The following is a 13,577-nucleotide window of genomic DNA, read 5'->3' as shown; positions in this document are numbered from 1 at the left end:
AAAGACTAAATTTAATCGGGTGATAATCAATTTTACAACCGGATCTACTACTTCTTGAAAAACTCTGCACTTCCGCAAATAGTATAATATAAATTAGATTAAAAATCAGTATTTCTTGGCGCATCGGTAGCGCGTCTGACTCCAGATCAGGAGGTTGCGTGTTCAAATCACGTCCAGATCAAAAAAGTAGTGTCACACGTAGAGTTATATTTTCATGGATAATTCTGCAGACTACTGTTTTAGTGACATTAATTAACATTTCATTGGAATCCATTTCTCTCAATACTCATGTATCCTTAACCTGGAAATGTATTTGGCTGGTTTCTTCTTTTCAACAAATGTCGACTGTAGGTATAGGAGACAAAAGTTTTGGGAATGGGATAACATACAACAGAGTTAGTTTAGAAAAAGGCGAATGTTTGCGTCTGAATGTCGATTACGGCTGCAGCTGGAACCAGTTTGAACCGATAACTATCTCGGGTTTCCAAAATGCAAACACAGAGTCTTACGATGGAAATCATTTTTACCCCTTTTCCTACAAATAGTTTTTTCGCAAATCGGTATTATCAAAGGAAATTTAACTAACATGCACAAAAACGGCACGAAAAAATAGAGTCCGCCGAAAAGAGATTGCTTCCATCACCACTACGTTCCGTCCGCACAGGTTGTGCGCAAGGATTTTATCCAACGAAACTTAAATGAGTAGATTCTACATGATGCATGATACAAAATGCATCGACCGGGAATCGAACCCGGGCCGCCCGCGTGGCAGGCGAGCATTCTACCACTGAATCATCGATGCTGGACCATACTAAAGATTTTTGATTCAATATCAACGACGACGTCCCGTTTGTTGTAGCCGTCGACCACACCCAAGCCGGTCAGCTTTCAGTATGGAAACCAAGGCTTGTGGCGATGAAAATATCCACTGAGAAAGTAAGAAATCCCCTGACTACTCAGGTTGAAACTTTCAAAAGACTAAATTTAATCGGATGATAATCAATTTTACAACCGGATCTACTACTTCTTGAAAAACTCTGCACTTCCGCAAATAGTATAATATAAATTAGATTATAAATCAGTATTTCTTGGCGCATCGGTAGCGCGTCTGACTCCAGATCAGGAGGTTGCGTGTTCAAATCACGTCCAGATAAAAAAAAGAAGTGTCACACGTAGAGTTATATTTTCATGGATAATTCTGCAGACTACTGTTTTAGTGACATTAATTAACATTTCATTGGAATCCATTTCTCTCAATACTCATGTATCCTTAACCTGGAAATGTATTTGGCTGGTTTCTTCTTTTCAACAAATGTCGACTGTAGGTATAGGAGACTAAAGTTTTGGGAATGGGATAACATACGACAGAGTTAGTTTAGAGAAAAGGCGAATGTTTGCGTCTGAATGTCGATTACGACTACAGCTGGGACCAGTTTGAACCGATAACTATCTCGAGTTTCCAAAATGCAAACACAGAGTCTTACGATGGAAATCATTTTTACCCCTTTTCCTACAAATAGTTTTTTTCGCAAATCGGTATTATCAAAGGAAATTTAACTAACATGCACCAAAACGGCACGAAAAAATAGAGTCCGATGAAAAGAGATTGATTCCATCACCACTACGTTCCGTCCGCACAGGTTGTGCGCAAGGATTTTATCCAACGAAACTTAAATGAGTAGATTCTACATGATGCATGATACAAAATGCATCGACCCGGAATCGAACCCGGGCCGCCCGCGTGGCAGGCGAGCATTCTACCACTGAACCATCGGTGCTGGACCATATCAAAGATTTTTGATTGAATATCAACGACGACGTCCCGTTTGTTGTAGCCGTCGACCACACCCAAGCCGGTCAGCTTTCAGTATGGAAACCAAGGCTTGAGGCGATGAAAATATCCACTGAGAAAGTAAGAAATCCCCTGACTACTCAGGCTGAATCTTTAAAAAGACTAAATTTAATCGGGTGATAATCAATTTTACAACCGGATCTACTACTTCTTGAAAAACTCTGCACTTCCGCAAATAGTATGATATAAATAAGATTATAACTCAGGATTTCGTGGCCCAACGTTAGCGCGTCTGACTCCATATCAGGAGGTTGCGTGTTCAAATCACGTCGAGATAAAAAAAGAAGTGTCACACGTAGAGTTATATTTTCATGGATAATTCTGCAGACTACTGTTTTAGTGACATTAATTAACATTTCATTGGAATCCATTTCTCTCAATACTCATGTATCCTTAACCTGGAAATGTATTTGGCTGGTTTCTTCTTTTCAACAAATGTCGACTGTAGGTATAGGAGACTAAAGTTTTGGGAATGGGATAACATACAACAGAGTTAGTTTAGAAAAAGGCGAATGTTTGCGTCTGAATGTCGATTACGGCTGCAGCTGGAACCAGTTTGAACCGATAACTATCTCGGGTTTCCAAAATGCAAACACAGAGTCTTACGATGGAAATGATTTTTACCCCTTTTCCTACAAATAGTTTTTTCGCAAATCGGTATTATCAAAGGAAATTTAACTAACATGCACAAAAACGGCACGAAAAAATAGAGTCCGCCGAAAAGAGATTGCTTCCATCACCACTACGTTCCGTCCGCACAGGTTGTGCGCAAGGATTTTATCCAACGAAACTTAAATGAGTAGATTCTACATGATGCATGATACAAAATGCATCGACCGGGAATCGAACCCGGGCCGCCCGCGTGGCAGGCGAGCATTCTACCACTGAACCATCGATGCTGGACCATACTAAAGATTTTTGATTCAATATCAACGACAACGTCCCGTTTGTTGTAGCCGTCGACCACACCCAAGCCGGTCAGCTTTCAGTATGGAAACCAAGGCTTGTGGCGATGAAAATATCCACTGAGAAAGTAAGAAATCCCCTGACTACTCAGGTTGAAACTTTCAAAAGACTAAATTTAATCGGATGATAATCAATTTTACAACCGGATCTACTACTTCTTGAAAAACTCTGCACTTCCGCAAATAGTATAATATAAATTAGATTATAAATCAGTATTTCTTGGCGCATCGGTAGCGCGTCTGACTCCAGATCAGGAGGTTGCGTGTTCAAATCACGTCCAGATAAAAAAAAGAAGTGTCACACGTAGAGTTATATTTTCATGGATAATTCTGCAGACTACTGTTTTAGTGACATTAATTAACATTTCATTGGAATCCATTTCTCTCAATACTCATGTATCCTTAACCTGGAAATGTATTTGGCTGGTTTCTTCTTTTCAACAAATGTCGACTGTAGGTATAGGAGACTAAAGTTTTGGGAATGGGATAACATACGACAGAGTTAGTTTAGAGAAAAGGCGAATGTTTGCGTCTGAATGTCGATTACGACTACAGCTGGGACCAGTTTGAACCGATAACTATCTCGAGTTTCCAAAATGCAAACACAGAGTCTTACGATGGAAATCATTTTTACCCCTTTTCCTACAAATAGTTTTTTTCGCAAATCGGTATTATCAAAGGAAATTTAACTAACATGCACCAAAACGGCACGAAAAACTAGAGTCCGATGAAAAGAGATTGATTCCATCACCACTACGTTCCGTCCGCACAGGTTGTGCGCAAGGATTTTATCCAACGAAACTTAAATGAGTAGATTCTACATGATGCATGATACAAAATGCATCGACCGGGAATCGAACCCGGGCCGCCCGCGTGGCAGGCGAGCATTCTACCACTGAACCATCGGTGCTGGACCATATCAAAGATTTTTGATTGAATATCAACGACGACGTCCCGTTTGTTGTAGCCGTCGACCACACCCAAGCCGGTCAGCTTTCAGTATGGAAACCAAGGCTTGAGGCGATGAAAATATCCACTGAGAAAGTAAGAAATCCCCTGACTACTCAGGCTGAATCTTTAAAAAGACTAAATTTAATCGGGTGATAATCAATTTTACAACCGGATCTACTACTTCTTGAAAAACTCTGCACTTCCGCAAATAGTATGATATAAATAAGATTATAACTCAGGATTTCGTGGCCCAACGTTAGCGCGTCTGACTCCATATCAGGAGGTTGCGTGTTCAAATCACGTCGAGATAAAAAAAGAAGTGTCACACGTAGAGTTATATTTTCATGGATAATTCTGCAGACTACTGTTTTAGTGACATTAATTAACATTTCATTGGAATCCATTTCTCTCAATACTCATGTATCCTTAACCTGGAAATGTATTTGGCTGGTTTCTTCTTTTCAACAAATGTCGACTGTAGGTATAGGAGACTAAAGTTTTGGGAATGGGATAACATACAACAGAGTTAGTTTAGAAAAAGGCGAATGTTTGCGTCTGAATGTCGATTACGGCTGCAGCTGGAACCAGTTTGAACCGATAACTATCTCGGGTTTCCAAAATGCAAACACAGAGTCTTACGATGGAAATCATTTTTACCCCTTTTCCTACAAATAGTTTTTTCGCAAATCGGTATTATCAAAGGAAATTTAACTAACATGCACAAAAACGGCACGAAAAAATAGAGTCCGCCGAAAAGAGATTGCTTCCATCACCACTACGTTCCGTCCGCACAGGTTGTGCGCAAGGATTTTATCCAACGAAACTTAAATGAGTAGATTCTACATGATGCATGATACAAAATGCATCGACCGGGAATCGAACCCGGGCCGCCCGCGTGGCAGGCGAGCATTCTACCACTGAACCATCGATGCTGGACCATACTAAAGATTTTTGATTCAATATCAACGACGACGTCCCGTTTGTTGTAGCCGTCGACCACACCCAAGCCGGTCAGCTTTCAGTATGGAAACCAAGGCTTGTGGCGATGAAAATATCCACTGAGAAAGTAAGAAATCCCCTGACTACTCAGGTTGAAACTTTCAAAAGACTAAATTTAATCGGATGATAATCAATTTTACAACCGGATCTACTACTTCTTGAAAAACTCTGCACTTCCGCAAATAGTATAATATAAATTAGATTATAAATCAGTATTTCTTGGCGCATCGGTAGCGCGTCTGACTCCAGATCAGGAGGTTGCGTGTTCAAATCACGTCCAGATAAAAAAAAGAAGTGTCACACGTAGAGTTATATTTTCATGGATAATTCTGCAGACTACTGTTTTAGTGACATTAATTAACATTTCATTGGAATCCATTTCTCTCAATACTCATGTATCCTTAACCTGGAAATGTATTTGGCTGGTTTCTTCTTTTCAACAAATGTCGACTGTAGGTATAGGAGACTAAAGTTTTGGGAATGGGATAACATACGACAGAGTTAGTTTAGAGAAAAGGCGAATGTTTGCGTCTGAATGTCGATTACGACTACAGCTGGGACCAGTTTGAACCGATAACTATCTCGAGTTTCCAAAATGCAAACACAGAGTCTTACGATGGAAATCATTTTTACCCCTTTTCCTACAAATAGTTTTTTTCGCAAATCGGTATTATCAAAGGAAATTTAACTAACATGCACCAAAACGGCACGAAAAAATAGAGTCCGATGAAAAGAGATTGATTCCATCACCACTACGTTCCGTCCGCACAGGTTGTGCGCAAGGATTTTATCCAACGAAACTTAAATGAGTAGATTCTACATGATGCATGATACAAAATGCATCGACCGGGAATCGAACCCGGGCCGCCCGCGTGGCAGGCGAGCATTCTACCACTGAACCATCGGTGCTGGACCATATCAAAGATTTTTGATTGAATATCAACGACGACGTCCCGTTTGTTGTAGCCGTCGACCACACCCAAGCCGGTCAGCTTTCAGTATGGAAACCAAGGCTTGAGGCGATGAAAATATCCACTGAGAAAGTAAGAAATCCCCTGACTACTCAGGCTGAATCTTTAAAAAGACTAAATTTAATCGGGTGATAATCAATTTTACAACCGGATCTACTACTTCTTGAAAAACTCTGCACTTCCGCAAATAGTATGATATAAATAAGATTATAACTCAGGGTTTCGTGGCCCAACGTTAGCGCGTCTGACTCCATATCAGGAGGTTGCGTGTTCAAATCACGTCGAGATAAAAAAAGAAGTGTCACACGTAGAGTTATATTTTCATGGGTAATTCTGCAGACTACTGTTTTAGTGACATTAATTAACATTTCATTGGAATCCATTTCTCTCAATACTCATGTATCCTTAACCTGGAAATGTATTTGGCTGGTTTCTTCTTTTCAACAAATGTCGACTGTAGGTATAGGAGACTAAAGTTTTGGGAATGGGATAACATACAACAGAGTTAGTTTAGAAAAAGGCGAATGTTTGCGTCTGAATGTCGATTACGGCTGCAGCTGGAACCAGTTTGAACCGATAACTATCTCGGGTTTCCAAAATGCAAACACAGAGTCTTACGATGGAAATCATTTTTACCCCTTTTCCTACAAATAGTTTTTTCGCAAATCGGTATTATCAAAGGAAATTTAACTAACATGCACAAAAACGGCACGAAAAAATAGAGTCCGCCGAAAAGAGATTGCTTCCATCACCACTACGTTCCGTCCGCACAGGTTGTGCGCAAGGATTTTATCCAACGAAACTTAAATGAGTAGATTCTACATGATGCATGATACAAAATGCATCGACCGGGAATCGAACCCGGGCCGCCCGCGTGGCAGGCGAGCATTCTACCACTGAACCATCGATGCTGGACCATACTAAAGATTTTTGATTCAATATCAACGACGACGTCCCGTTTGTTGTAGCCGTCGACCACACCCAAGCCGGTCAGCTTTCAGTATGGAAACCAAGGCTTGTGGCGATGAAAATATCCACTGAGAAAGTAAGAAATCCCCTGACTACTCAGGTTGAAACTTTCAAAAGACTAAATTTAATCGGATGATAATCAATTTTACAACCGGATCTACTACTTCTTGAAAAACTCTGCACTTCCGCAAATAGTATAATATAAATTAGATTATAAATCAGTATTTCTTGGCGCATCGGTAGCGCGTCTGACGCCAGATCAGGAGGTTGCGTGTTCAAATCACGTCCAGATAAAAAAAAAGAAGTGTCACACGTAGAGTTATATTTTCATGGATAATTCTGCAGACTACTGTTTTAGTGACATTAATTAACATTTCATTGGAATCCATTTCTCTCAATACTCATGTATCCTTAACCTGGAAATGTATTTGGCTGGTTTCTTCTTTTCAACAAATGTCGACTGTAGGTATAGGAGACTAAAGTTTTGGGAATGGGATAACATACAACAGAGTTAGTTTAGAAAAAGGCGAATGTTTGCGTCTGAATGTCGATTACGACTACAGCTGGGACCAGTTTGAACCGATAACTATCTCGAGTTTCCAAAATGCAAACACAGAGTCTTACGATGGAAATCATTTTTACCCCTTTTCCTACAAATAGTTTTTTTCGCAAATCGGTATTATCAAAGGAAATTTAACTAACATGCACCAAAACGGCACGAAAAAATAGAGTCCGATGAAAAGAGATTGATTCCATCACCACTACGTTCCGTCCGCACAGGTTGTGCGCAAGGATTTTATCCAACGAAACTTAAATGAGTAGATTCTACATGATGCATGATACAAAATGCATCGACCGGGAATCGAACCCGGGCCGCCCGCCTGGCAGGCGAGCATTCAACCACTGAACCAACGGTGCTGGACCATATCAAAGATTTTTGATTGAATATCAACGACGACGTCCCGTTTGTTGTAGCCGTCGACCACACCCAAGCCGGTCAGCTTTCAGTATGGAAACCAAGGCTTGAGGCGATGAAAATATCCACTGAGAAAGTAAGAAATCCCCTGACTACTCAGGCTGAATCTTTAAAAAGACTAAATTTAATCGGGTGATAATCAATTTTACAACCGGATCTACTACTTCTTGAAAAACTCTGCACTTCCGCAAATAGTATGATATAAATAAGATTATAACTCAGGATTTCGTGGCCCAACGTTAGCGCGTCTGACTCCATATCAGGAGGTTGCGTGTTCAAATCACGTCGAGATAAAAAAAGAAGTGTCACACGTAGAGTTATATTTTCATGGATAATTCGGCAGACTACTGTTTTAGTGACATTAATTAACATTTCATTGGAATCCATTTCTCTCAATACTCATGTATCCTTAACCTGGAAATGTATTTGGCTGGTTTCTTCTTTTCAACAAATGTCGACTGTAGGTATAGGAGACTAAAGTTTTGGGAATGGGATAACATACAACAGAGTTAGTTTAGAAAAAGGCGAATGTTTGCGTCTGAATGTCGATTACGGCTGCAGCTGGAACCAGTTTGAACCGATAACTATCTCGGGTTTCCAAAATGCAAACACAGAGTCTTACGATGGAAATCATTTTTACCCCTTTTCCTACAAATAGTTTTTTCGCAAATCGGTATTATCAAAGGAAATTTAACTAACATGCACAAAAACGGCACGAAAAAATAGAGTCCGCCGAAAAGAGATTGCTTCCATCACCACTACGTTCCGTCCGCACAGGTTGTGCGCAAGGATTTTATCCAACGAAACTTAAATGAGTAGATTCTTCATGATGCATGATACAAAATGCATCGACCGGGAATCGAACCCGGGCCGCCCGCGTGGCAGGCGAGCATTCTACCACTGAACCATCGATGCTGGACCATACTAAAGATTTTTGATTCAATATCAACGACGACGTCCCGTTTGTTGTAGCCGTCGACCACACCCAAGCCGGTCAGCTTTCAGTATGGAAACCAAGGCTTGAGGCGATGAAAATATCCACTGAGAAAGTAAGAAATCCCCTGACTACTCAGGCTGAATCTTTAAAAAGACTAAATTTAATCGGGTGATAATCAATTTTACAACCGGATCTACTACTTCTTGAAAAACTCTGCACTTCCGCAAATAGTATGATATAAATAAGATTATAACTCAGGATTTCGTGGCCCAACGTTAGCGCGTCTGACTCCATATCAGGAGGTTGCGTGTTCAAATCACGTCGAGATAAAAAAAGAAGTGTCACACGTAGAGTTATATTTTCATGGATAATTCTGCAGACTACTGTTTTAGTGACATTAATTAACATTTCATTGGAATCCATTTCTCTCAATACTCATGTATCCTTAACCTGGAAATGTATTTGGCTGGTTTCTTCTTTTCAACAAATGTCGACTGTAGGTATAGGAGACTAAAGTTTTGGGAATGGGATAACATACAACAGAGTTAGTTTAGAAAAAGGCGAATGTTTGCGTCTGAATGTCGATTACGGCTGCAGCTGGAACCAGTTTGAACCGATAACTATCTCGGGTTTCCAAAATGCAAACACAGAGTCTTACGATGGAAATCATTTTTACCCCTTTTCCTACAAATAGTTTTTTCGCAAATCGGTATTATCAAAGGAAATTTAACTAACATGCACCAAAACGGCACGAAAAAATAGAGTCCGATGAAAAGAGATTGATTCCATCACCACTACGTTCCGTCCGCACAGGTTGTGCGCAAGGATTTTATCCAACGAAACTTAAATGAGTAGATTCTACATGATGCATGATACAAAATGCATCGACCGGGAATCGAACCCGGGCCGCCCGCGTGGCAGGCGAGCATTCTACCACTGAACCATCGATGCTGGACCATACTAAAGATTTTTGATTCAATATCAACGACGACGTCCCGTTTGTTGTAGCCGTCGACCACACCCAAGCCGGTCAGCTTTCAGTATGGAAACCAAGGCTTGTGGCGATGAAAATATCCACTGAGAAAGTAAGAAATCCCCTGACTACTCAGGTTGAAACTTTCAAAAGACTAAATTTAATCGGGTGATAATCAATTTTACAACCGGATCTACTACTTCTTGAAAAACTCTGCACTTCCGCAAATAGTATAATATAAATTAGATTATAAATCAGTATTTCTTGGCGCATCGGTAGCGCGTCTGACTCCAGATCAGGAGGTTGCGTGTTCAAATCACGCCCAGATAAAAATAGAACTGTCACACGTAGAGTTATATTTTCATGGATAATTCTGCAGACTACTGTTTTAGTGACATTAATTAACATTTCATTGGAATCCATTTCTCTCAATACTCATGTATCCTTAACCTGGAAATGTATTTGGCTGGTTTCTTCTTTTCAACAAATGTCGACTGTAGGTATAGGAGACTAAAGTTTTGGGAATGGGATAACATACAACAGAGTTAGTTTAGAAAAAAGGCGAATGTTTGCGTCTGAATGTCGATTACGACTACAGCTGGGACCAGTTTGAACCGATAACTATCTCGAGTTTCCAAAATGCAAACACAGAGTCTTACGATGGAAATCATTTTTACCCCTTTTCCTACAAATAGTTTTTTCGCAAATCGGTATTATCAAAGGAAATTTAACTAACATGCACCAAAACGGCACGAAAAAATAGAGTCCGATGAAAAGAGATTGATTCCATCACCACTACGTTCCGTCCGCACAGGTTGTGCGCAAGGATTTTATCCAACGAAACTTAAATGAGTAGATTCTACATGATGCATGATACAAAATGCATCGACCGGGAATCGAACCCGGGCCGCCCACGTGGCAGGCGAGCATTCTACCACTGGACCATCGATGCTAGACCATACTAAAGATTTTTGATTCAATATCAACGACGACGTCCCGTTTGTTGTAGCCGTCGACCACACCCAAGCCGGTCAGCTTTCAGTATGGAAACCAAGGCTTGTGGCGATGAAAATATCCACTGAGAAAGTAAGAAATCCCCTGACTACTCAGGTTGAAACTTTCAAAAGACTAAATTTAATCGGGTGATAATCAATTTTACAACCGGATCTACTACTTCTTGAAAAACTCTGCACTTCCGCAAATAGTATAATATAAATTAGATTATAAATCAGTATTTCTTGGCGCATCGGTAGCGCGTCTGACTCCAGATCAGGAGGTTGCGTGTTCAAATCACGCCCAGATAAAAATAGAACTGTCACACGTAGAATTATATTTTCATGGATAATTCGGCAGACTACTGTTTTAGTGACATTAATTAACATTTCATTGGAATCCATTTCTCTCAATACTCATGTATCCTTAACCTGGAAATGTATTTGGCTGGTTTCTTCTTTTCAACAAATGTCGACTGTAGGTATAGGAGACTAAAGTTTTGGGAATGGGATAACATACAACAGAGTTAGTTTAGAAAAAGGCGAATGTTTGCGTCTGAATGTCGATTACGACTACAGCTGGGACCAGTTTGAACCGATAACTATCTCGGGTTTTCAAAATGCAAACACAGAGTCTTACGATGGAAATCATTTTTACCCCTTTTCCTACAAATAGTTTTTTTCGCAAATCGGTATTATCAAAGGAAATTTAACTAACATGCACCAAAACGGCACGAAAAAATAGAGTCCGATGAAAAGAGATTGATTCCATCACCACTACGTTCCGTCCGCACAGGTTGTGCGCAAGGATTTTATCCAACGAAACTTAAATGAGTAGATTCTACATGATGCATGATACAAAATGCATCGACCGGGAATCGAAACCGGGCCGCCCGCGTGGCAGGCGAGCATTCTACCACTGAACCATCGATGCTGGACCATAATAAAGATTTTTGATTCAATATCAACGACGACGTCCCGTCTGTTGTAGCCGTCGACCACACCCAAGCCGGTCAGCTTTCAGTATGGAAACCAAGGCTTGTGGCGATGAAAATATCCACTGAGAAAGTAAGAAATCGCCTGACTACTCAGGCTGAAACTTTCAAAAGACTAAATTTAATCGGGTGATAATCAATTTTACAACCGGATCTACTACTTCTTGAAAAACTCTGCACTTCCGCAAGTAGTATGATATAAATAAGATTATAACTCAGGATTTCGTGGCGCAACGGTAGCGCGCCTGACTCCAGATCAGGAGGTTGCGTGTTCAAATCACGTCGAGATCAAAAAAGAAGTGTCACACGTAGAGTTACATTTTCGTGGATAATTCTGCAGACTACTGTTTTAGTGACATTAATTAACATTTCATTGGAATCCATTTCTCTCAATACTCATGTATCCTTAACCTGGAAATGTTTTTGGCTGGTTTTTTCTTTTCAACAAATGTCGACTGTAGGTATAGGAGACTAAAGTTTTGGGAATGGGATAACATACAACAGCGTTAGTTTAGAAAAAAGGCGAATGTTTGCGTCTGAATGTCGATTACGACTACAGCTGGAACCAGTTTGAACCGATAACTATCTCGGGTTTCCAAAATGCAAACACAGAGTCTTACGATGGAAATCATTTTTGCCCCTTTTCCTACAAATAGTTTTTTCGCAAATCGGTATTATAAAAGGAAATTTAACTAACATGCACAAAAACGGCACGAAAAAATAGAGTCCGCCGAAAAGAGATTGCTTCCATCACCACTACGTTCCGTCCGCACAGGTTGTGCGCAAGGATTTTATCCAACGAAACTTAAATGAGTAGATTCTACATGATGCATGATACAAAATGCATCGCCCGGGAATCGAACCCGGGCCGCCCGCGTGGCAGGCAAGCATTCTACCACTGAACCATCGATGCTGGACTATACTAAATATTTTTGATCGAATATGAACGACGACGTCTCGTTTGTTGTAGCCGTCGACTACACCCAAGCCGGTCAGCTTTCAGTATGGAAACCAAGGCTTGTGGCGATGAAAATATCCACTGAGAAAGTAAGAAATCCCCTGACTACTCAGGTTAAAACTTTCAAAAGACTAAATTTAATCGGGTGATAATCAATTTTACAACCGGATCTACTACTTCTTGAAAAACTCTGCACTTCCGCAAATAGTATAATATAAATTAGATTATAACTCAGGATTTCTTGGCGCATCGGTAGCGCGTCTGACTCCAGATCAGGAGGTTGGGTGTTCAAATCACGTCCAGATAAAAAAAGAAGTGTCACACGTAGAGTTATATTTTCATGGATAATTCTGCAGACTACTGTTTTAGTGACATTAATTAACATTTCATTGGAATCCATTTCTCTCAATACTCATGTATCCTTAACCTGGAAATGTTTTTGGCTGGTTTCTTCTTTTCAACAAATGTCGACTGTAGGTATAGGAGACTAAAATTTGGGAATGGGATAACATACAACAGCTTTAGTTTAGAAAAAGGCGAATGTTTGCGTCTGAATGTCGATTACGACTACGGCTGGAACCAGTTTGAACCGATAACTATCTCGGTTTTCCAAAATGCAAACACAGAGTCTTACGATGGAAATCATTTTTACCCCTTTTCCTACAAATAGTTTTTTCAAAAATCGGTATTATCAAAGGAAATTTAACTAACATGCACAAAAACGGCACGAAAAAATAGAGTCCGCCGAAAAGAGATTGCTTCCATCACCACTACGTTCCGTCCGCACAGGTTGCGCGCAAGGATTTTATCCAACGAAACTTAAATGAGTAGATTCTACATGATGCATGATACAAAATGCATCGACCGGGAATCGGGTGATAATCAATTTTACAACCGGATCTACTACTTTTTGAAAAACTCTGCACTTCCGCAATTAGTATGATATAAATTAGAGTATATCTCAGGATTTCGTGGCGCAACGGTAGCGCGCCTGACTCCAGATCTGGAGGTTGCGTGTTCAAATCACGTTGAGATCAAA

The 13,577-nt window shown here is 40.3% G+C and overlaps 10 non-coding genes across 10 annotated transcripts; 2 read left to right on the top strand and 8 right to left on the bottom strand.

Moving 5' to 3' along the window:
• Positions 1–731: 731 nt before the first annotated feature.
• On the bottom strand, positions 732–802 carry Trnag-gcc. The gene has a single exon. It is a non-coding gene; the product is annotated as a tRNA-Gly (tRNA).
• A 1,878-nt stretch (positions 803–2,680) lies between these two features.
• On the bottom strand, positions 2,681–2,751 carry Trnag-gcc. Its single transcript has one exon. It is a non-coding gene; the product is annotated as a tRNA-Gly (tRNA).
• A 905-nt stretch (positions 2,752–3,656) lies between these two features.
• Trnag-gcc lies at positions 3,657–3,727 on the bottom strand. Its single transcript has one exon. It is a non-coding gene; the product is annotated as a tRNA-Gly (tRNA).
• A 902-nt stretch (positions 3,728–4,629) lies between these two features.
• Trnag-gcc lies at positions 4,630–4,700 on the bottom strand. The gene has a single exon. It is a non-coding gene; the product is annotated as a tRNA-Gly (tRNA).
• Positions 4,701–5,605: 905 nt separating this feature from the next.
• On the bottom strand, positions 5,606–5,676 carry Trnag-gcc. The gene has a single exon. It is a non-coding gene; the product is annotated as a tRNA-Gly (tRNA).
• A 902-nt stretch (positions 5,677–6,578) lies between these two features.
• On the bottom strand, positions 6,579–6,649 carry Trnag-gcc. The gene has a single exon. It is a non-coding gene; the product is annotated as a tRNA-Gly (tRNA).
• Positions 6,650–8,527: 1,878 nt separating this feature from the next.
• On the bottom strand, positions 8,528–8,598 carry Trnag-gcc. Its single transcript has one exon. It is a non-coding gene; the product is annotated as a tRNA-Gly (tRNA).
• Positions 8,599–9,500: 902 nt separating this feature from the next.
• On the bottom strand, positions 9,501–9,571 carry Trnag-gcc. Its single transcript has one exon. It is a non-coding gene; the product is annotated as a tRNA-Gly (tRNA).
• A 2,228-nt stretch (positions 9,572–11,799) lies between these two features.
• On the top strand, positions 11,800–11,871 carry Trnaw-cca. The gene has a single exon. It is a non-coding gene; the product is annotated as a tRNA-Trp (tRNA).
• A 1,632-nt stretch (positions 11,872–13,503) lies between these two features.
• Trnaw-cca lies at positions 13,504–13,575 on the top strand. The gene has a single exon. It is a non-coding gene; the product is annotated as a tRNA-Trp (tRNA).
• Positions 13,576–13,577: the final 2 nt, after the last annotated feature.

The sequence above is a fragment of the Daphnia pulicaria genome, chromosome 4, assembly GCF_021234035.1.
Source record: "Daphnia pulicaria isolate SC F1-1A chromosome 4, SC_F0-13Bv2, whole genome shotgun sequence".
Classification (NCBI taxonomy): domain Eukaryota; kingdom Metazoa; phylum Arthropoda; class Branchiopoda; order Diplostraca; family Daphniidae; genus Daphnia; species Daphnia pulicaria.
The sequence above is the reverse complement of the archived record's forward strand: the minus strand, read 5'-3'. Positions and strand labels throughout refer to the sequence as shown.